The sequence below is a fragment of the Aegilops tauschii genome, chromosome 3 (genome assembly GCF_002575655.3).
Source record: "Aegilops tauschii subsp. strangulata cultivar AL8/78 chromosome 3, Aet v6.0, whole genome shotgun sequence".
NCBI lineage: Eukaryota > Viridiplantae > Streptophyta > Magnoliopsida > Poales > Poaceae > Aegilops > Aegilops tauschii.
This window is the reverse complement of record NC_053037.3, coordinates 280,666,084-280,689,506: the sequence shown is the minus strand read 5'-3', so window position 1 is coordinate 280,689,506 and position 23,423 is coordinate 280,666,084.

Sequence of the window (23,423 nt, the reverse complement as noted above, 5' to 3'; positions counted from 1 at the left end):
TCAGTTGATCCAGCAGCAGAATGCATTGATGCAGTTGCTAGTCCAGAATCGGAACCAGGGGACCAACAACAACAACAACAACAACCCACCACCACCACCACCAGTTGATCACTTAGCCCATTTTCTTAGGCTGAATCCGCCGATGTTCTCCAGTAGCACTGAGCCGATTGTTGCAGATGATTGGCTTCGTAAGATTGAAAGGGAGTTGACCACTGCAGGATGCACAGATGCGGAGAGAGTGCGTTTTGCCGCACATCAGCTTGATGGACCCGCAGCATCTTGGTGGGAGAATTTCATAGTCACTTACCCTATTGACACTGTGACATGGGACCAGTTCCAGCAGGCTTTTCGCACTGCCCATGTTTCAGCAGGAGCTATGGCCATGAAGAAGCGTGAGTTTCGCAACTTACGCCAAGGAGGGCGCGCTGTTGGCCAATATGTGGATGAGTTTAGTAAGCTAGCACGTTATGCCCCAGATGACGTCGCTCCAGATGCGGCTAAGAAGGAGAAGTTTTTGGAAGGACTGAATGATGAGCTGAGCATGCAGATGATGGTGGAAAATTTCAATAATTATCAGGAGTTGGTGGATAGAGCTCTCATGCTTGAAGGGAAGCAGCAGCAGATTGACAGCCGCAAGAGGAAGTATGGACAAGGGAAGTATAATTCTGGAGCCCAGCAGAGACCCCGTTACACCCCGAACTCAGGAGGACTTGTTCATAACCATGGAGGCCACACTCATAATGGAGGAAGTTCGCACAATCATAGTGGCCCCAAGAATGGTAATGGTAATGGAGGAAGTAGCGGACAAAACCGTTCCAACCTGGCAACACCCGCCACGAAGGATCTAAGCCACGTAACTTGCTACAAATGCCAGAAGACCGGACATTACGCCAATGAATGTCCTGAAGCCAAGAATGAAAATGGCAATGGAAGCTCTGGGAAGAAGCCCAACCCTTTCAACAGGGGACAAGTGAACCACGTTAATGTGGAGGAGGTTGAAGCCCAGCCAGATGCAGTAATAGGTAAGTTTTTGGTTAAGTCATTTACTGCAGTCGTACTTTTTGATACTGGTGCATCGCATTCATACATATCAAGGGGATTCGTGGATAAGTTTAAACTGCCAACCCAAGCCCTTAGGTCACCCATGTTAGTAACCTCGCCAGGAGCAGAATATATGGCTAGCCTATCGTGTGATCGGTTACCATTAAGGATTGGTAACTACTTGTTTCCCTCGGACCTAATAGTATTGGAGTCACAAGGACTGGATGTGATATTAGGCATGGATTGGTTATTGAAGTATGGAGGGAACATTGACTGCGCCAGTAAATCGATTTTTCTTACCACCCCAGAAGGAAGAAGGATCAAGTATGTATCTCGGCATGTGCCGAATAGGACTCAAGCAAATTCCTTATCAGGAGTTGTACAGGAGGAAGTACCAGTGGTGAAGAATTTTCTGGATGTATTTCCAGAAGAGTTGCCAGGCATGCCACCAGATAGAGACATTGAGTTTTTGATTGAGCTTTTTCCAGGGACAGGGCCAATATCTAAGAGACCGTACAGAATGCCCGCAAAGGATTTAGAGGAAATTAAGATGCAAATTAAGGAGTTACTGGATAAAGGTTATATTCGCCCAAGTTCGTCACCTTGGGGATCCCCAGTACTTCTAGTGGAAAAGAAGGATGGATCGTTGAGGATGGTTGTTGATTATCGAGGATTGAATGAAGTGACGATCAAGAACAAATACCCACTGCCGATGATCAATGATTTGTTTGACCAGCTGCAATGAGCAAAGGTGTTTTCCAAGATCGATTTGCGATCAGGGCATCACTAGTTGAAGATTCGAGAGCAGGACATACCTAAGACAGCTTTTACAACGAGGTAGGGGTTGTATGAATATAACGTTATGTCATTTGGTCTGACTAACACACCTGCCTATTTCATGAACATGATGAACAAAGTGTTTATGGAGTTTTTGGATAAGTTCGTTGTGGTGTTCATTGATGACATTCTGGTCTACTCGAAGAATGAAGAAGAACATAAAGAGCATTTGCGTTTGGTACTTGGTAAGCTCAGAGAACATCAGTTATACGCCAAGTTCAGCAAGTGCGAGTTTTGGCTGAAGGAAGTTGGATTTCTTGGACATGTTATATCCAGGTAAGGAATAGCAGTAGACCCCACCCAGGTTGTCACTGTGACAAATTGGGAGTCACCCACGTCAGTTGGAGAGATCCGGAGTTTTCTTGGACTTACAGGATACTACCGGAGGTTCATTGAGAATTCCTCAAAGATTGCAAAGCCTATGACGGAGTTGTTGAAGAAAGACACCAAATTTAATTGGACTGAGGAATGTGAGGCCAGTTTTCAGGAGTTGAAGAAACGTTTGGTTACATCACCAGTGTTGATTCTGCCAGATCAATGCAAGGATTATGAAGTATATTGCGACGCTTCTCGTCGAGGACTTGGAGCCGTACTTATGCAGGAGGGAAGAGTTGTTTCATATGCCTCACGACAGCTTAAACCGCATGAGTTAAATTATGCTACGCATGATTTTGAGTTAGCAGCTGTAGTGCATGCGTTGAAGACATGGAGACATTTTCTCATCGGAAACCATTGTGAGGTATACACGGATCACAAGAGTTTGAAGTATATCTTCACGCAAAAGGAGTTGAATCTCAAGCAGAGGAGATGGTTGGAGCTTATTAAGGATTATGATATGAGATTGCATTATCATCCCGGAAAGGCTAACGTAGTAGCCGATGCATTGAGCCGCAAAAGTCATGTCAGTACACTCATGACCGGAGAGTTACCCAAGGAGTTAGCAGATGACCTTCACAAGCTATGTTTGGAGATAGTTCCGAGAGGCTACGTAGCAGCATTGGAGAATCAGTCTACTTTGATGGATAAGATCAGAGAAGCTCAGAAGACGGACAAGGAGATTGCCGAGATGAAGGAAAGAATGAGTAAAGGAAAAGCTAAAGGATTTCGTGAGGATGAGGACGATACCTTATGGTTTGAGGACCGCGTATATGTGCCAAATGATCAGGAGATCAGGAAGTTGATTCTGCAAGAAGCCCATGATTTTCCCTATTCGATTCACCCAGGAAATACCAAGATGTATCTGGATTTGAAGGATAGTTTCTGGTGGACCGGAATGAAGAAGGATATTGCAGAGTATGTAGCAGTTTGTGATGTATGTCGGAGAGTGAAGGCAGAACATCAGAAGCCAGCCGGATTGCTACAACCATTGTTGATACCTGAATGGAAGTGGGATAAGCTAGGCATGGATTTTATCACGGCATTACCCAGGACTCGTTCAGGCTATGACTCGATATGGGTTGTAGTCGATCGTTTGACGAAAGTAGCTCATTTCATCCCAGTAAAGACCACTTACACCAGTGCTAAGTTGGCAAATATATACATGACCAGGATCGTATGTCTGCATGGAGTTCCGAGGACCATTGTATCGGATAGAGGAACCCAGTTTACTTCAAAGTTTTGGAATCAGTTGCATGAAACTTTGGGAACCAGGCTAGAGTTTAGTACAACTTTTGACCCGCAGACAGATGGACAGACTGAGAGAGTAAATCATATTTTGGAGGACATGTTGAGAGCTTGTGCGCTAGACTATGGATCTAGATGGGACGATAATTTGCCTTATGCAGAGTTCTCATACAACAACAGCTATCAAGCCAGTTTGAAGATGGCCCCTTTCGAAGCACTGTACGGAAGAAGGTGCAGAACACCGTTGTTGTGAGACGAAGTTGGAGATCGACAGTTGTTTGGACCAGATTTGATTAAAGAGTCTGAAGAGAAGGTTAAGCTGATTCGCGATAGACTCAAGGTAGCCCAGTCCAGGCAGAAGAGTTGTGCGGATTCTAAACGCAAGGAGACAGTTTACGAAGTTGGAGACAGAGTGTATCTTCGTGTATCCCCACTTCGAGGAGTGAAGCGCTTTGGAGTTAAGGGAAAGTTAGCGCCACGTTTTGTGGGACCATACAGAGTTTTGGAACGTATGGGAGAAATTTCCTACAAGTTGGAATTACTCGAAGGATTGTCCGGAGTTGACGATGTGTTCCACGTTTCTCAGTTGAAGAAGTGCCACGCAGAGATGGCTGATATTCCTCTGAGAGATACAGTGCCGCTGGAAGCAATACGGTTGGATAGTGACTTGACATATGAGGAGAAACCGGTCAAGATACTCGAGTTTGCCAGCCGAGTTACGCGCAATAAGGTTACCAAGTTTTGCAAGGTTCAGTGGAGTCACCATACCGAAGATGCAGCCACCTGGGAACGAGAGGAAGACCTACGGAAGGATCACTCTCACCTATTTTCTAGCCAACCCGAATCTCGAGGGCGAGATTCATCTTAAGGGGGGTAGGTTTGTAACATCCTAAATTTTCAATTTGGAATGTTATACATTAGATAATCATTGCATATCATATTTTTATTGCATTTTGGTTTGATCCTAGAAATTCTACGCAACTCAAGGACCCACGGAGAGAGTTGGGGATTTCATTATTTTCATATTCGAGTTTTTCTCGAATTTTTGAAAAGAGGATCGTTTGATTTTAGTTATTTTTTCTCTGAAATATTTCTTTTACTAAAATAATAGAGAGAGGATAAAATGACTTCCTCAAAATAAAGAAATATCAGAGATTTAATATTAAAATCAAATAAGATTTTTATTCGGAGTTTTATCGCTATTTTATTTGAATTAGGAAAAAATATGCGTTTTTAAAAATTGCATTTTAGGCCCAAATAAATGTTCACCTTGTCCGACTTATTTTTGAGGATGGGGAAAATTTATTTCAGAATTTTTTGAGTCAGTTTAGTATTTCTTTTCTTTCTTTTTCTGCACGTCGGAATTATTAAAAAAAACAAAAAAAAAGTCAAACCGACTCCGGGCCGTACCCGAGCGGGACTCCGCCCGGGGGCCTTTATAAGCCACCCCGCCCAGAGCTGCCGAAGCCCACCCAAGCCGCCAGCCCAACCCGCGCCGCCGCCCAAACCCTAACCCTAACCGCCGCCCGCGCCGCCGCCGACCCGCCGCCCGCCGCCGCCGTCATCGCCGGATCCGCCGGAGGTAGTCGCGCCGCCGCCTCCACGGTTTTCGTTAGAAAACCGTCGGTTTTTTTAAGAACCTGCGGTTTAATTTTTTTTAGATCGGTTTATTTTATTTTATTTTTGGTTTAGTTATATAGCGGACGCCCGTTCGTTCGTTCGTTTTAACGAACGGTTTTCACCGTTTAACCGCAGGCAGCGAACGTTCGTTCGTTAGCCTGTTCGTCCGTTTTTCCTTTTCTCGGATTTTCCGCGATTATTTTCGATCAAGATTTCTGATCCGATTTTCGTTCTAGTATAACTTTTCGCTCGTTTATTGGAATCAGGCGATTCAAGCGCCTAGAGTTTCGCCTCGAAACCCTCTTTCTGTTTGACCAACTTAAACAAGTTTTTGCTATTGTAAAATTTGACTTTAGTCCAGATTAGTAAACGAAGCTAGTTTCTTTCGCCGTTTGAGTTTTGTTGCTTTGTTTGATTTGATTCTTTTTGCAAACCGGAGTTCTTAAGTTGAACTTTCTGGTTAGATCTCTTATTTGAGTTTTACCCGTGCCCTTGCTTGATTGCTTATTGTATGCTTGTTTGTTTGCGATAGAGTACCCGGAGTGCGAAGCGTGCTACTACGAGTCTCTAGGTTTTGCGGATCATCAGCAAGGCAAGTAACACTTTGATCATACCTCTTTACTACCCAGTTTTATTGCATTAGATCAACCCTCAAACATTGCATGGTTAGGATCTGATTTAAATTGTGGGTTTGGGAAGTAGATGAGGTAGTACCTATTCAACTGTTTATTATCAAACCCTGGGAGTTACTTCTACGTTATGCTTATACTGCTATGCTATGCTCGTAGACGTGGATTGGGTTTGAGTGTATCCATGACAGATGTGAGATTGTTAATTAATGGTTCAACTTAAGGTGGCAACTTAAATACACATCTGGGTGGATTGAGGCACCTGGGGAACCCAGTGATTGCCTGTATTTTTGGAAATCCCGGGGTACCGTGTGATTCTCCTATGGACTGCCACCCAGGCTCAAAGGGATCATGAGATTATTCATGCTAGAAACTTCCGTGTGCAGCCACAAGCTATTATGGGCTCTAGCATAGTTGATTAAGTCGTGTGAACTCTTACAGTGGTAGACTAGCAGATGTAGGGGGTGTAGGTGGTACTGTCTACCCATCGTAAGGTGCTAACGCTTCTGAAAGACTGTGTCTCGGTCATCCGTTTCTCAAACACCATGTAGTGCGAGAAATCGAACGGAGGAGATCGAGTCTTATGGGGAAAAATGCGCAAACCTCTGCAGAGTGTACAAACTAATCATGGTTAGCCGTGTCCCCGGTTATGGACAATCTTGAGTATCTGGTTCTTGGATTATCATGTTGATCTCATCACTACCTAATTAATCTTGATGGGTTGTTAATGATTACTTTTAATTGGGATTGAGAGGGGGTTTACCTTCTCAATGTTTTCAACAAACCTTGTAGTTAAATAAAATATATTCCTTTGCAATAGGGAAAAATTGGCTTTTCGCAAAACATATTAGCCATACAGCCTCCACCAGCCATATATGCATATAGTGATAGCATTATTCTGTTCATTACTCTTTTGTGTTACATTGCCAGCATATTCCATGTGCTAACCCATTTTTGGGTTGCAACGTATCATGTTGTAGACTTTTCAGATGACGAGTAAGGAGCCTTAGGTCGTGGTCTTTCACTCAGTGATGCCGTTGGAGTTGATGGACTCACTTTATCTTCCAAGCCTTCCGCGGTTATTGTTTTAGATGGCCTTAAGCCATATTTATTGTAATAAGTTCTCTTTTGAGACATTCGATCTAATAAGTGTGTGATTGCTACTCTGTTATAAATCTTCAAGTACTGTGTGTGTGAGCATTACCGATCCAGGGATGACACTTATGCACAGAGATCAGACTGTATGAGGTCTGGTCACTACACTTGAGGTCGACTGCGGCATCCCAGCCGAGGTGCCAAAAGATGGAGGAGGGCTCATGGTTTGAAGAGGGGGTTCTTCAATCAGCACCCCCAACCTGACGCGCTGCCAGGGGCCTGCCCTGCTTCTTTCGGGGGCTCCTGGGCATCCATGGCAGCGTGTTCCTGCCCCACCGCGATAGCAATTTTGGTGGCTTCCTCGGCATCATCTTTCCCCATGCTAGCCACCTCCTCCAACAACTCAGGATCTTCAGCCAATGGAACTGCGAGCAAGGGCAAGCAAGCAATCGTGAGTAGGAAGAAACATTGGAGGACTAAGAACTTGGAGCAAGATTATGGAGGAAAAGCAAATAAGTTACCAGGAGTTGTCTGCCGTGGAGGGTCTTCATTCTTCTCAGCAACATTAGTTGCCATGACATGGACACCACCGTCTTCCACGGTAACTATGGTGTCGGACTGGGCAGAGCCTTCCGTGGGAGTCTCTGTCAGGGTCCCCTCGGCCCGACCAACAGGCGGAGTGGGCCCCTCCTGGAAGGCCCCACCCTGGGTAGACTCCTCCTCTTCTCTGATTGGAGATGGGGGGTGCCCTTCTACATCGTCCTTGGCTGGAGAAATCAGTACCATGCCTTCGTGTCGAGGGTTGGCCTGGGGGCTTGCCACTAGGTCGTTCGTGCTGCTCCCCACCTGGTCCGTGCCTCCCGAGGACCTTGGCGGCTCCGCATGCCTGAGCCGCTTGGCACGGTGGACGAGGTTCTCCTCCTCCTCTTCCCTGTCAAAGGCAGCAAGCAAGGTTGAATTAGCAAACCAACAAGTATGCTGGACTTGGATAAGAATGGAGAATATTGTTCTTACTCTGAGTCCATGAGCATGCAGCCCAGCTCGAACCCCTTGGATGGCAGAGGCGCTCTGCCTCTCTTCAGGACCGGGGGATCAGCACTCCCACGTAACTTTGAGTCCTGCTTGGGCGGGAGGATCTCTTGCGAAGACGAGAAGAGCTCGAGTCCGACTATCGGTGCAACAAACCCTAGGTCTGTTGCCCAGACCATGCACATGCCTAAGGACATGTTTGCAGCGCCCAAGATCAAACCAAGCATGAAGGGATCCGCTCTTTAAGGGATCAGAGAGCTGGTCGAGAAGACCAAGACAAGCCAGAGAGACAAGATGTTACTAAGGGAAAAACCTCCCTTGTCAGGTAGGCGAGCCTAGCGGGGTTGGGGTTACCATGGAAGCAAGCCCCCAGATTGTCCCGGCAGGCCTGCTGGGGCTTGCGGAGGCAAACTACTCCACCGCACCACCTCACGGCAACACACGTTGCTGATCAATGCAGTGTCAAGCCCCTAAGTGACTAAGTGGCTACTTCCTGCCACATGGCAGCTACTTCCTATAGAAAACACCTCCAAATGACACCCGTCCTGAGACGTTCAAGCAAGCAGGCGTGAAGCTGGCTTGCCGGGCACGCTGTGATGTGACACTGAGCGGCGCATTTAATGTGCTCTGCCCGCCTGCAGAGTTAGGTATGATAGCATTATTTGTTGTCTAATCAGCATGTAAAGACTGATTTGCCACTGTGGTGACCCCTTTATCTATAAAAGGAGGCCCATGGCAACCGTAGAGAGGATTCGGACCCTCGCATATTCAACGAGTGTAGCCACTCTTGCCCCGAGGCATCCTTGCCGGGAAAGAGCATCGCGTTCTCCACCATCAATCCACCAAAGCAGGAGTAGGGTTTTACACCTCGTGGTGGCCCGAACCTGGGTAAAACTGCTTGTGTGATCTCTGCCATGCTGTGTTACGCTTCTCTGCTCTTTGTGCAACGTGCCCATCCCCCCGCCGAACCAAAAGAGGCTCATGGCCCCATAGGTGGTCGTGGTTTCCCACGAAATCTTTGGCGCGCCAGGTAGGGGGATCACACTTGCGCGAACCCGAGAGCATAAGTAGCTTGTCACCTTCATCGTCATTTTCGTCATCACCGACTCCATCGACTATGGAGCCCAAGAAAAGCTCGGTGTCACAGCTCACCCGTCCATCTCGAAAGCCCCGCCGCCGGTGACCGCCCGCGTCGCGGGGGCTGCGGAGACACATGGAGGTGTGGATGCTACTGCCGGCGTTTTGGGAACCAGGGTACTAGACTTGCCTGCCTGTGGCCCACGGCGTGGCTCCATCAACGGCCTGGTACGACCCATCTTCAGCATTGACAACACAAGACCCTCGCGAGGGGCCAAGCCTCGCGAGGTGGACGATGCCAAGACCTCCAGCGGGAGCGGCCTCCCTAGGCTAGCTCCTGAGGAGCGGAGATTCCTATGCAAGCGCCCATCTCATGAGGTCCGGATGACGTAAGCCATGACAACCATGGTCAGGTGGGCGCCAGCGGGCGTAGTACTACAGGTTTCCTCCTTGGTGCTAAGGAGGAAAGCACAGGCGTGGAGTCCCGAGGAATCAGCCAAAGGTTTCCATTTCCATGCTACGAGACCAAGGCCACCAGGACGGCAGGACGGAGGTCATCGCCACATCATGACCAGAAGCTTTACACGCGAAGACCACCTTTCGTTAGGATAAGATGTATTATTTGTCTCCCTTCGAACTTGGCCATTGTGGGATCCCTTCCCGCCTACATTTTGGGGGAAGAGGACCAATGCCATTATAAATATAGCTTAGCCACCACCATAGAAAGGGACCGGATCCATCCGAACCCCCACCAGCTCACACCAACACAAGAACAGACCTCCTGATGTTGTTCTTCCTCTATACTAGTTCATCCTTAGCCCACCGTGAAGCTAATCCACCCCAAAGCAGGAGTAGGGTATTAGACCTCAAGGTGGCTGTCGGATCACGGGTTCCGGCAAAACCCTTAAGGTTCGAACTCTGGGGTGCGCGCGAAGTTATTTCCCCCTACCGATCCACGCCCTAGCATGCTAAGATCTCGCGGACGAACTCAACGAACTCACAACACAAAAGACACAAGATTTATACTGGTTCGGGCCACCGTTGTGGTGTAATACCCTACTCCAGTGTGGTGGTAGTGGATTGCCTCTTGGGATGATGAGGAACAGTACAAGGGGAAGAACAGCCTCCGGAGGTTGAGGTGTTCTTGTGCTTGGCGAACTTGTGTGTGTGGATTCGCTCGGCTCAGGCTTGCTTGTGAGCTCTGGACTTGATGCCCTCTACGGTGGTGGCCAGTTCTACTTATATATGGCTTGTCCTCTCCCCAAATATTGAGCGGGAAGGGAGCCAACAACGGCCAATTTGAAAGGGGATAGCTAGTACAGCTTATCCTGACAAAAGCGGTCTTCGCCTGCAAAAGGCTCTGGTGGTGACGCCACCTTGGGCTCCATGGTGACCTCCTTCTTGTCGTCGTGCTGGTCTTGGTCTCGTTGCCCCGAAACGGAAACCTTTGCTTGACGCCTCGGTACTCTGCGCCTGCGCTTGCTTCCTTAGCACCAAAGGGGAAACAAGGACACTGCGCGCGCTGGCGCCCGCCTGATCTTGATCGTCATGGCTCACGTCACGAGGACCTCGCAAGGTTTGCCCTGCCTTGATCTCTCCGCTCCTCACAAGCCAACCTGGTGAGGCCGCTCCTGAGGAGGTCTTGTGTCGTCCGCCTCGCGAGGCTTGGCCCCTCGCGAGGGTCTTGAATGCCTTGTTGATGAAGATGGGCCGTACGGGCCTGCTAGCGCAGCCACGCCGTGGGCCGCAGGCAGGCAAGTCTGGGAACCCCCGTTCCCAGAACGCCGACAGTAGCCCCCGGGCCCAAGGCGTGCTCGGGCTTGGCTTCGAGGCGAAGCCAAAGGTCAAGTGCGGAGCGCCGTGGGTCCCAAAGGCCTGCGGCCTCGGTCGACGCGTGGCGCTTGATTGGACATGGGCGTCTCCGCTTCCCCATGCTGCCTTGGAGTCCGCCTGGCTATGCGCCCCCCGCAACCTACACGATTATTCTTCCATCGCCCATGCCTTACTTCCCCAATTCCTCTGCTTCCCCGAGGCTCAGCTCCTCCTCTCCAATCCGTCATGTGCTCTGCCCGCTTCATCGCCATGGCGCCACAACAAGTAGACAAGGGGAAGAAGCCTCTGTCCTTGCCAGGTGCGCCTCCAGCCGTCGTGCCCGCAGTTGGCCGATCGCTGGTGCTCAACAATGAGGCCATGGGCAAGGTGCGTCCCATGCTCACCACCAGCTTCAACGAGTGGGGAAAGACGGTTGCTTGGCCTGCGTCTCGCGCTCGCATCGACCGGGCAGCCACCAAAGTCCCAATCTTCATCGATGCCCTTTGGGCCGGCCTGATTCCCCCTTTCTCCGCCTTATTCAACGCGGTGCTTGAACATTACCAGATCCACCTGCTGCATCTCAACCCCCAATCCGTGACTCTACTCGCCATCTTCGCCTTTGTGTGTGAGGCCATGGTCGGCATTGCCCCTTCCGTGGCCCTTCTTCGTCATTTCTTCTCATTGCACGTGATGGATCCTTGGCAAAGCTTGGGGTGCGTGAGCTTCCAGGCTGTGGCTGCGATGGCAGGCGCGGGGCTCTATTTCGAGCTTCCTCCATCCACGAGCGAGTTTCGGACACGGTCGGTATTTGTCAACGCCGGCGTGCTCAGCCCCCTGCTCCATTCTCCGTCAGCACCTGCCGTTCCCAACTCCGGTTGGGGCCACGAGAAGCTCGCGAGCTCTTGTCTTGTCCCCGTCTGGCTCAGGCTGAGGAGGTTGAAGGACCGTGGCGTGACGGCGCCTATGGTGGTGAGGGAGTTCATCAGGCGCCGAGTTGCTCCGCTTCAGCGCCATTCTCGCCCGATGTGGGCTTTGCTCAGCAGTCAGGACCATATGAGGCTTCAGGAGTCCGGACTCCCTCTTAGGACGCGACAAACAGTGCTCGAGGTCCTGACCGGTGTCCCTTTGCTGGATGACATGCCTGTGAAGAGCTGTCTGCTGTACCGCTGCACGAACAAGGCTGAATTTGTAGAGAGCATGCCTTCCTTTGATGAGTGGGGGCTGCGCCCGAGCGGCCTGGTGGGGCCCCGCGAGAACCCCGTCGATGTGATTCCCTTCTCTGCTGCTGGCGCCGAGCTCGCCCCGAGTGTGGATGCGGGGGGGAGCTCCGCCGGAGGCTGATGTCCTGAGTGCTGAGGTGCAAATGCCGCCTGGGGATCTTGGGGCGTCGTCCTCCGGAGCTCACGTCCTTCCTCTGGGGTGTCGGTCGCTGAGACGATGCAGCGCACGGCTCCCGAGGCCGAAGCTCCGGAGGTCTCGGGACGTCGCGGTGAGACGGTGCCCGACTGCTCTCCGCAGCCCGGCACCCCTGAAGCTGTCCCTCCGAGCGCCTCCCCGACTGTGCCCCGCGCCAGCCGCCATGTTCAGCGCTTCGGTCGGCTTTGCGTGGACTTTGAGGAGCTCCGCAGGAGGAAAGGATCCCCGAGCAGCGGCGGCATCTTCGGGCCATTGAAGCGGAGGAAGTACATCACCGTTGACGAGTAAGTATTGTATCTTTGTGTCTTCCCGAGTGTTGCTTCCCTTCCTGACGTTAGTTCCTCACGGTCCCTTCCGCCAAGGCCGTTGCATCTCCTGAGGGGCAGCCTCCTCTCTCCTCGACTCCCCCACTGGCCTTGAGCGCTCCAAGTCTGCATGCTGCCCCTGGACCAGGGTTGGTTGGAGAGGCGTGCTTGTCTCCATGGCGCATTGAACCTGCGGCCTCGTCATCCCTTCCCCACGGCCTGGCGTGGAGCTTGGCGGGCGTGCCCAAGACCCCTCCTCTGGTCATGGACAGTAGCTGGCTGGCTTCGGTCTTCGGTTCCTCTTCAAGCAGCGGGCCCCAACTGGCTAGGGCCCTTCGCGAGGCCCGGCTGGCGCCTAGGGCAGCACCAGCCCCCAGCCCCCTGCTGAGAAGGGGCGCGCCACTCCAGGCCTCGCCCACAGCCCAAGTGGCGGAGGATGAGATGGGCCGTGCGTTTGAGTTCGAGCACGGGCGGAGAATCGTTTTTCATGAGCTCTTGCAGGAGGCGATGGGCGTGATGAACCGACTCGGTGAAGAACTCGCGGGTGTTGACACGTGCCTTCAGGCCGAGGGTCTTCGGTTGGCCGAGGAGTGGCACAAGTTGAAGGTGGCTATCAACCTCGGCCATCGTTAGCGTGATCTTGACAATGCAAAGGCCAAGGCATCTCTTAAGCTCTCTTGAGGCTTGCTCCAGAGCTTTGGAGGAAGCTCGCGAGGCTGACCGTCGTCGCGAGGCTGTGGAGAAGCGCGCGTGGGAGCTCCAGGCCTGGAGCGCGTCTCTGGAGCAGCAGGTGGAGGCGCGCAAAGCCGCCCTTGCGTCGCTGAGGGGGACGCCCGCCGAGGAAGAAGAGGTCCGGAGCCGCGAGGAGGCGGTGGCACTGGAGGCCGTGGAGCGCAGCCTTGAGCTTGAGCGGCTGGAGACGAGGGAGCATCAAGTCTCCCAAGCGGAAGATGTCGTTGGTGCGCGCGAGGCCAAGGCTCAGGAGGAGGTCGATCGCCGGTTGGCCGAAGTTTGCGCGGGTCTTGAGGGTAGGCATGACCTGAAGCCGCAGCCCGCGGAGACTGAGGCTGCAGGTAGGGCCGCTGCCCTTGGGCCCAGGCTGGCTGAGGTGGAGAGGCGTGAGGAGGCCACAGCGGCCGCCCTGGTTACGGCGCAGGCAGAGTTGGCTTGCACCCGCGCCGAGCTGCTCTTTCTTCAGAAATGGGTTGACGACACCGAGGCCGTCGCGCGGCAAAACAGGGAGGAAGTGCTTCAACGGCGGACATTGGAGCGCGAGCACGCCCCCATTCTCCAGGGCCTCAGGGTCAGGGCCAACGCGGTGCTGGGCCATGTTTGTGACGAGAATGCACCGCATCCCCACTCGGATGACTACGCAAGTCACCTGCGCTTCTTTGCCGACGTGGTGACGTGCCTGGAAGCCCGGTCTGATAGAGCTCGTCAGCTCGTGGAAGAGAGGAGCCGGGGCCTGCTCGGGCGCGTGTTCTCCCGTGTCTTCAGCCATCTTCGGAACACCTTCCCCGACTTTGACTTCGACGCCGCCATTGCCCCCATACCGCAGGCCATCCGGGGTGACCTGGCGCGGTGGGTGGAGGACAATGTGGATGCGCTGGTCAGGGCCTTTGCTTCCGAAGACGACGAGGTGGTGGTCGCGGTAGACGAAGGCGACGTGGTCAACGACGGTGATGGAGGCGCCGTCGAAGGCGACGACGATGCCGGCGAAGGCAACGACGACGCGAGCGACGCGTCCGAAGGCGATGCGGCGAGCGACATATCCGGCTGATCCCATGTTCCCGTTCTATTTTGTCCTGTATGCAAAAACTCGGGCGTGGCCCCTAAAGATTGTAAGAGCATTTTGAGAGGGGGAGCCCCTCGTGTAAAGAAACCGCTGTCTTTTATCCCTTATGTCAAGCCGAGTATGCACCTTCGAGAACCCGTGGGTCCGGCGGCAAATTTTCCATTGCGGCTTACCTTAGCCGGGTAAGCCCCCGTGCTGGATCGTGAGATCATGTGCTCCCGAGGAACCCCTGAAGAGTCTGTTGGCTCGCCTGAGAAGGCTTCGCGAGGATCTAGTGCCGACCGGCGCACGTGGTGCGCATGCCGCGCCTAGCCCGCTCGCGAGGGGCTCGCGAGGGAGAGGCAGCGAGCGCGAGCTTCAGAATAAGGCAAGAACCAGATAGATGGAAATCGCTTGAATGAGAAAAGGCACCCCCCGCGCGCATCGATAAAAATTCAACTTCAGCTTAAATCCAAATCCAGAAGGCAAGGCTATAGAAAAGGGATCCAAAGAAAATGGCCGCGTCCGGCACCTAGTCTAGTCTTCTGGTCTTCGAGTCTTCTCACCAGCGCAGAGCTAAGTGCTGCCACTAGGACGTGGGAGGGAGCCCCCGAGGCCCGAGGGCGGCTCTCCGGAGACTCCGGGGCGTGTACAGCCCCACTCATTATTACGTGAGAGTGTCACGAGCGGCGATCTTCACAAGCGTGAGCCTTACTTCATATCGCCAGACGAGGGCCCCGCCTTGCGCCTCCCTCGGCCACCGTTGGGGGCGACCGGAAACCAGGACGCCACCAATGGGGCAAAGGGGACGCCAGCGGTGCCCTTGGCGACCACGGGTCCTCTGCTGGGGGTAGGCTTTTCAGCACCTCCCCAGGGGAGGGCCTACCTCCGGGGGGCGCCTTGCTATGTGCGACGCAGGGAGGGACCTGGCTCCCGACCCTTCTTCTGCAGCCCCCAGCGCTATCCCCCTGGTGGAAGGGAGGCCGCCGAGCTGGGGCCGCCAACCGCTGTAGTGATCTGATCCCACTGTGACTCATGGTTAGCATAAGCTTGCTCCTGAGGGATTAGTGGTACCCTGTATCTGTTGTGGACGGCGCGGTTGGTGGGGCTCTCTGGCGGCTCCTGGAAGGCTTCAGTTCCTAACCCCTCCTCCTCCCAACCTGGCCCGAGGAATGAGCCAGGGTCGTCCTCCGGCGTGTACTCCTGGTCCATCATGCGGGGCACATAGGCCTCCGAGGCCGCTGCCCCGAAGACCTCGCCGAAGTGCCCCACGATCCATGTTGCCCGGCCCGTCATGCTGTCCTGAGGATGGCAGGGCGGCGCTCCGATGGGACGTATGCAGCAACACTTGTACCCGCACCCATTTGGGGTGGTGCGGGCGCGGTAGGGAGCCCTCCACCGTGGGTCATGTTGACGTCGACGAGGCCCCTGGGCTCACCCGGGAGCACGCGGGCATTGCGTGGCCTGCCATGGGGCCCAGCCGCCGCCTGAAGCGTGAGCTGATAGCAGAAGGGCGGCGCTCCCGTGGCCACCGCGTCCAGCAGCTTGGCGACGCGTTCCAGCAGCGCATCCCGGCCGCTCTCCATCAGTCGGCACCGCAGCAGCTCCCGCGCCACTGTGAGTGCGGCCCGCATGTTCACCTACTCCCGCCGGGTGTGTGGCGCCGTTGCTGCGGCGTGGCTTGCGACCCTTGCAGCGGCTCGCACTTGTCGTGGAGTGAGGGTGGACGGCGCCTGGCCGCGCCGCCCGCGCCCAGCAACGTTAAGTTGCGCCCGTGCCACCTGGAGCACGGGGTTGAGGTCTTCCTGGCCAGGCAACGCCGCCCGGGCGGGCAAGGCCGCCCAGCGGTCGGCGCCAGCCCTCGAGTCGCCGGACATTAGAACCGCGGAGCATCGGCGGATCGACTGGTGGGGAAGGGACTCCGACGCACCCCTACCTGGCACGCCAAATGTCGGATCACGGGTTCCGGCAAAACCCTTAAGGTTCGAACTCTGGGGTGCGCGTGAAGTTCTTTCCCCCTACCGATCCACGCCCTAGCTTGCTAAGATCTTGCGGACGAACTCAACGAACTCACAACACAAAAGACACAAGATTTATACTGGTTCGGGCCACCGTTATGGTGTAATACCCTACTCCAGTGTGGTGGTGGTGGATTGCCTCTTGGGCTGATGAGGAACAGTACAAGGGGAAGAACAGCCTCCGGAGGTTGAGGTGTTCTTGTGCTTGGCGAACTTGTGTGTGTGGATTCGCTCAGCTCAGGCTTGCTTGTGAGCTCTGGACGCGATGCCCTCTATGGTGGTGGCTAGTTCTACTTATATAGGCCCTGGTCCTCTCCCCAAATATTGAGCGGGAAGGGAGCCAACAACGGCCAATTAGAAAGGGAACAGCTAGTACAGCTTATCCTGACAAAAGCGGTCTTCGCCTGCAAAAGGCTCTGGTGGTGACGCCGCCTTGGGCTCCATGGTGACCTCCGTCTTGCCGTCCTCCTGGTCTTGGTCTCGTTGCACCGATATGGAAACCTTTGCTTGACGCCTCGGTACTCTGCGCCTGCGCTTGCTTCCTTAACACCAAAGGGGAAACAAGGACACTGCGTGCACTAGTGCCTGGCTGGCGCCCGCCTGATCTTGATCGTCATGGCTCACGTCACGAGGACCTCGTGAGGTTTGCCCTGCCTTGATCTCTCCGCTCCTCGCGAGGTCTTGTGTCATCCGCCTTGCGAGGCTTGGCCCCTCGCGAGGGTCTTGAATGCCTAGTTGATGAAGATGGGCCGTACGGGCCTGCTAGCGCAGCCACGCCGTGGGCCGCAGGCAGGCAAGTCTGGGGACCCCCGTTCCCAGAACGCCGACAGTGGCCCGAACCTGGGTAAATGGCCGGGCCTCTTCTCTTTCCCGTTCATTGAGCTAGGCCGTGAGACCAACGAGTTGGTAGGCTGGGGAGATCGAGTTCTTCGCACGCACCCAGAGTTTGAATCTTTCATGGGTCTGAGGAGCCCCGAATCTGACATTTGGCGCGCTAGGTAGGGGTGCGTCGAAGATTCAGCTCCTCGCCTGTTGTACTCCACCCTCGCCGTTTGGCTCCGATGGCGGGCGTCACTCGACTGGCCGGGCCGCCGGGCACGTTCGGAAGCACTGTGGGCCACCGGGCTTTCTCCCCCTCATTGCGATAGGTGCAATGGCCGCCAAAGTTCAGGCCGGAGCTGCCACCTCAATACGATGGCGCAGCGGATCCGGCGGTGTTCCTCCAGGCGTATGCGGAAGCTGTCTGGGCAGCCGATGGCGACGACAAGGTCATGGAGAATTGGCTCCCCATGGCCCTTACGGACGGGCCGTGCGCCTGGCTCCTTGGCTTGCCGGAGACCTCGGTGGCCTCCTGAGAAGAGCTGCGCGGCCTCTTCGTCGCGCACTTTGCGGCACCGGTGTCCCACGCCATTGCTACCTCTTGAGCACTGTGTTGGTTTTCCCTTGAAGAGGAAAGGGTGATGCAGCAAAGTAGTGTAAGTATTTCCCTCAGTTTTTGAGAACCAAGGTATCAATCCAGTAGGAGGCCACGCACGAGTCCCTCGCACCTACACAAACAAATAAATCCTCGCAACCAACGCGATAAGGGGTTGTCAATCCCTTCACGGTCACTTACGAGAGTGAGATCTGATAGATATGATAGGATAATTTTTTGGTATTTTTATGATAAAGATGCAAAGTAAAATAAAAGCAAAATAAAAGGCAATGGAAATAGCTAAGTGTTGGAAGATTAATATGATGGAAAATAGACCCGGGGGCCATAGGTTTCACTAGTGGCTTCTCTCAAGAGCATAAGTATTTACGGTGGGTGAACAAATTACTGTTGAGCAATTGACATAATTGAGCATAGTTATGAGATTATCTAGGTATGATCATGTATATAGGCATCACGTCCGAGACAAGTAGACCAACTCCTGCCTACATCTACTACTATTACTCCACACATCGACCGCTATCCAGCATGCATCTAGAGTATTAAGTTCATAAGAACAGAGTAACGCTTTAAGCAAGATGACATGATGTAGAGGGATAAATTCATGCAATATGATATAAACCCCATCTTGTTATCCTCGATGGCAACAATACAATACGTGCCTTGCTGCCCCTACTGTCACTGGGAAAGGACACCGCAAGATTGAACACAAAGCTAAGCACTTCTCCCATTGCAAGAAAGATCAATCTAGTAGGCCAAACCAAACTTATAATTCGAAGAGACTTGCAAAGATAACCAATCATACATAAAAGAATTCAGAAGATTCAAATATTGTTCATAGATAAACTTGATCATAAACCCACAATTCATCGGTCTCAACAAACACACCGCAAAAGAAGATTACATGAAATAGATCTCCACGAGAGTGGGGGAGAACATTGTATTGAGATCCAAAAAGAGAGAAGAAGCCATCTAGCTAATAACTATGGACCCGCTGAGGTAAACTACTCACACATCATCGGAGAGGCTATGGTGTTGAGGTAGAAGCCCTCCGTGATCGATGCCCCCTCCGGCGGAGCTCCGGAACAGGCCCCAAGATGGGATCTCACGGGTACAGAAGGTTGCAGCGGTGGAATTAGGTTTTTGGCTCCGTATCTGGTAGTTTGGGGGTACGTAGGTATATATAGGAGGAAGGAGTACGTCGGTGGAGCAATAGGGGGCCCACGAGGGTGGAGGGCGCGCCAGTGGGGTAGGCGCGCCCCCTACCTCGTGCCCTCCTGGTTGAAGTCTTGACGTACGGTCCAAGTCCTCTGGATCACGTTCGTTCCGAAAATCACGTTCCCGAAGGTTTCATTCCGTTTGGACTCCGTTTGATATTCTTTTTCCGCGAAACTCTGAAATAGGCAAAAAAACAGCTATTCTGGGCTGGGCCTCCGGTTAATAGGTTAGTCCCAAAAATAATATAAAAGTGTATAATAAAGCCCAATAATGTCCAAAATAGAATATAATATAGCATGGAACAATAAAAAATTATAGATACATTGGAGACGTATCAAGCATCCCCAAGCTTAATTCATGCTCGTCCTCAAGTAGGTAAATGATGAAAACAGAATTTTTGATGTGGAATGCTACTTGGCATAATTTCAATATAATTCTTCTTATTGTGGCATGAATGTTCAGATTTGATATGATTCAAGATAAAAGTTTAATGTTGACATTAAACAATAATACTTCAAGCATACTAACTAAGCAATTATGTCTTATCAAAATAACATAGCGAAAGCAAGTTATCCCTACAAAATCATATAGTCTGGCTATGCTCCATCTTCCCAACACAAAATATTCATATCATGTACGACCCCGGTTTTTTCCAAGCAATTGGTTCATACTTTTAACGCGCTTCAGCCTTTTCAACTCTTACGCAATACATGAGCGCAAGCCATGGATATAGCACTATGGTGGAATAAGGTATAATGGTAGGGGTTATGTGGGAAGACAAAAAAGGAGAAAGTCTCACATCAACTAGGCTAATTAACGGGCTATGGAGATGCCCATCAATTGATGTTAATGCGAGGAGTAGGGATTGCCATGCAACAGATGCACTAGAGCTATAAGTGTATGAAAGCTCAAAAAGAAACTAAGTGGGTGTGCATCCAACTTGCTTGCTCACGAAGACCTCGGGCATTTGAGGAAGCCCATCATTGGAATATACAAGCCAAGTTCTATAATGAAATTTCCCACTAGTATATGAAAGTGACAAAATGAGAGACTCTCTATTATGAAGATCACGGTGCTACTTTGAAGCACAAGTGTGGTAAAAGGATAGTAACATTGTCCCTTCTCTCTTTTTCTCTCTTTTTTTATTTGGGCTTTTTCTCTTTTTTATGGCCTTTTTTTTAGTCCGGAGTCTCATCCCGACTTGTGGGGGAATCATAGTCTCCATCATCCTTTCCTCACTTGGGACAATGCTCTAATAATGATGATCATCACACTTTTATTTACTTACAACTCATGAATTACAACTCAATACTTAGAACGAAATATGACTCTATATGAATGCCTCCGGTGGTGTACCGGGATATGCAATGAATCAAGAGCGACATGTATGAAAGAATTATGAACGGTGGCTTTCCAACAAATACAATGTCAACTACATGATCATGCAAAGCAATATGACAATAATGGAGTATGTCATGATGAATGAAATGGTGGAAAGTTGCATGGCAATATATCTTGGAATGGCTATGGAAATGCCATGATAGGTAGGTATGGTGGCTGTTTTGAGGAAGATATAAAGAGGTTTATGTGTGATAGAGCATATCATTTCACGGGGTTTGGATGCACCGGCGAAGTTTGCACCAACTCTCAAGGTGAGAAAGGGCAATGCGCGGTACCGAAGAGGCTAGAAAATTGCGGAAAGGTAAGTGTGCGTATAATCCATGGAATCACATTAGTCATAAAGAACTCATATACTTATTGCAAAAAATTATTAGCCCTCGAAGCAAAGTACTACTACGCATGCTCCTAGGGGAAGGGTTGGTAGGAGTCAACCATCGCGCGATCCCGACCGCCACACAAAGGAAGACAATCAACAAATACTTCATGCTCCGACTTCGTTACATAACGGTTCACCATACGTGCATGCTACGGGAATCACAAACTCCAACACATGTATTTTCAATTCCACAATTACTCAACTAGCACAACTATGATATTACTACCTTTATATCTCAAAACAATTATCAAGCATCAAATTTCTCATGATATTAATTAAAGCAAATTGCCATGCTATTTTAAGACTCTCAAAATAATATAAGTGAAGCATGAGAGATCAATAGTTTCTATAAAACAAATCCACCACCGTGCTCTAAAAGATATAAGTCAAGCACTAGAGCAAAAACTATATAGCTCAAAAAATACAAGTGAAGCACATAGAGTATTCTAATAAATTCCGAATCAAGTGTGACTCTATCAAAAGGTGTGTACAGCAAGGATGATTGTGGTAAACTAAAAAGGAAAGACTCAAATAATACAAGACGCTCCAAGGAAAACACATATCATGTGGTGAATAAAAATATAGCTCCAAGTAAAGTTACCGATAGAAGTAGACGAAAGAGGGGATGCCTTCCGGGGCATCCCCAAGCTTTGGATTTTAGGTGTCCTTAAATTATCTTGGGGTGCCATGGGCATCCCCAAGCTTAGGCTCTTGCCACTCCTTGTTCCATAATCCATCAAATCTTTCACCCAAAACTTGAAAACTTCACAACACAAAACTCAGCAGAAAATCTCGTAAGCTCTGTTAGCGAAAGAAAACAAAAGACCACTTCAAGGTACTGTAATGAACTCATTCTTTATTTATATTGGTGTTAAACCTACTGTATTCCAACTTCTCTATGGTTTATAAACTATTTTACTAGCCATAGATTCATCAAAATAAGCAAACAACACACAAAAACAGAATCTGTCAAAAAATAGAACAGTCTGTAGTAATCTGTAACTAACGCAAACTTCTGGAACTCCAACAATTCAGCCAAAGTAGGACGACCTAGAAAATTTGTTTATTGATCAGCAGAAATTGGATCTATATTTTATCACGTTCTTGTGATTTTTAACAATTATTTTCGTGAACAGAAAGTTTCTGGAATTTTCAGCAAGATCAAATAACTATCATCCAAGAAGATCCTATAGGTTAAACTTGGCACAAACACTAAATTAAACATAAAAACACATCTAACCAGAGGCTAGATCAAATATTTATTCCTAAACAGAAGCAAAAAGAAAGAAAAACTAAAAATAAAATTGGGTTGCCTCCCAACAAGCGCTATCGTTTAACGCCCCTAGCTAGGCATAAAAGCAAGGATAGATCTAGATATTGCCATCTTTGGTAGGCAATTTCTTGATGGAGTTATGCTTGGTGATCTTTTGATCTAAAGTATCCAGCTGCTTATTGCAAAGTGTAATCAGATTATTCATGCGGTTGATATTCCCACCAATACTTTTAAGAGGTTCAACAATTTTTTGTAACTCAGATAATTGCTCTAGGACTTGAGTCTGTTCTTGGGTAAAGGATGATACTTTTTGTAGGGGGAGAACTCCCACTATCCCCTCTATGATCTCATAAGCGAAGCTAGGATCAGTATCGATAAAATTGCCTTTGGCGGAAAAATCGAGGAGTTGTTTATGGGGCAAGGTTAACCCAACATAAAAATTGCGAAGCAAAATTTCAAAATCTCCCTCTATATTGCAGTTACGATATGATTCGAGCAACCTAAACCAAGCATCTTTTAAATTTTCCCCTTGTCTTTGCTTGAAGTGGAGAACTTCAAAGTCGGGAGATGAAGGGATAAAGACCGAGCTAGCCATAACGACAAGGCAAGCGAAAAAGAAGCGAACGAAAAAGAGAGGGCGAATAAAACGGCAAGGGTGAAGTGGGGGAGAGGAAAACGAGAGGCAAATGGCAAATAATGTAATGCGGGAGATAAGGGTTTGTGATGGGTACTTGGTATGTTGACTTTTGCGTAGACTCCCCGGCAACGGCGCCAGAAATCCTTCTTGCTACCTCTTGAGCACTGCGTTGGTTTTCCCTTGAAGAGGAAAGGGTGATGCAGCAAAGTAGCGTAAGTATTTCCCTCAGTTTTTGAGAACCAAGGTATCAATCACGTAGGAGGCCACGCACAAGTCCCTCGCACCTACACAAACAAATAAATCCTCGCAACCAACGCGATAAGGGGTTGTCAATCCCTTCACGGTCACTTACGAGAGTGAGATCTGATAGATATGATGGGATATTTTTTTTGGTATTTTTATGATAAAGATGCAAAGTAAAATAAAAGCAAAATAAAAGGCAACGGAAATAGCAAAGTGTTGGAAGATTAATATGATGGAAAATAGACCCGGGGGCCATAGGTTTCACTAGTGGCTTCTCTCAAGAGCATAAGTACTTACGGTGGGTGAACAAATTACTGTTGAGCAATTGACAGAACTGAGCATAGTTATGAGAATATCTAGGTATGATCATGTATATAGGCATCACGTCCGAGACAAGTAGACCGACTCCTGCCTGCATCTACTACTATTACTCCACACATTGACCGCTATCCAGCATGCATCTAGAGTATTAAGTTCATAAGAACAGAGTAACGCTTTAAGCAAGCACTACAAAAAAAATACACTTCCGTGCTGATACGTGTTTGTCACGGTAGGTCGCGTGTTTTG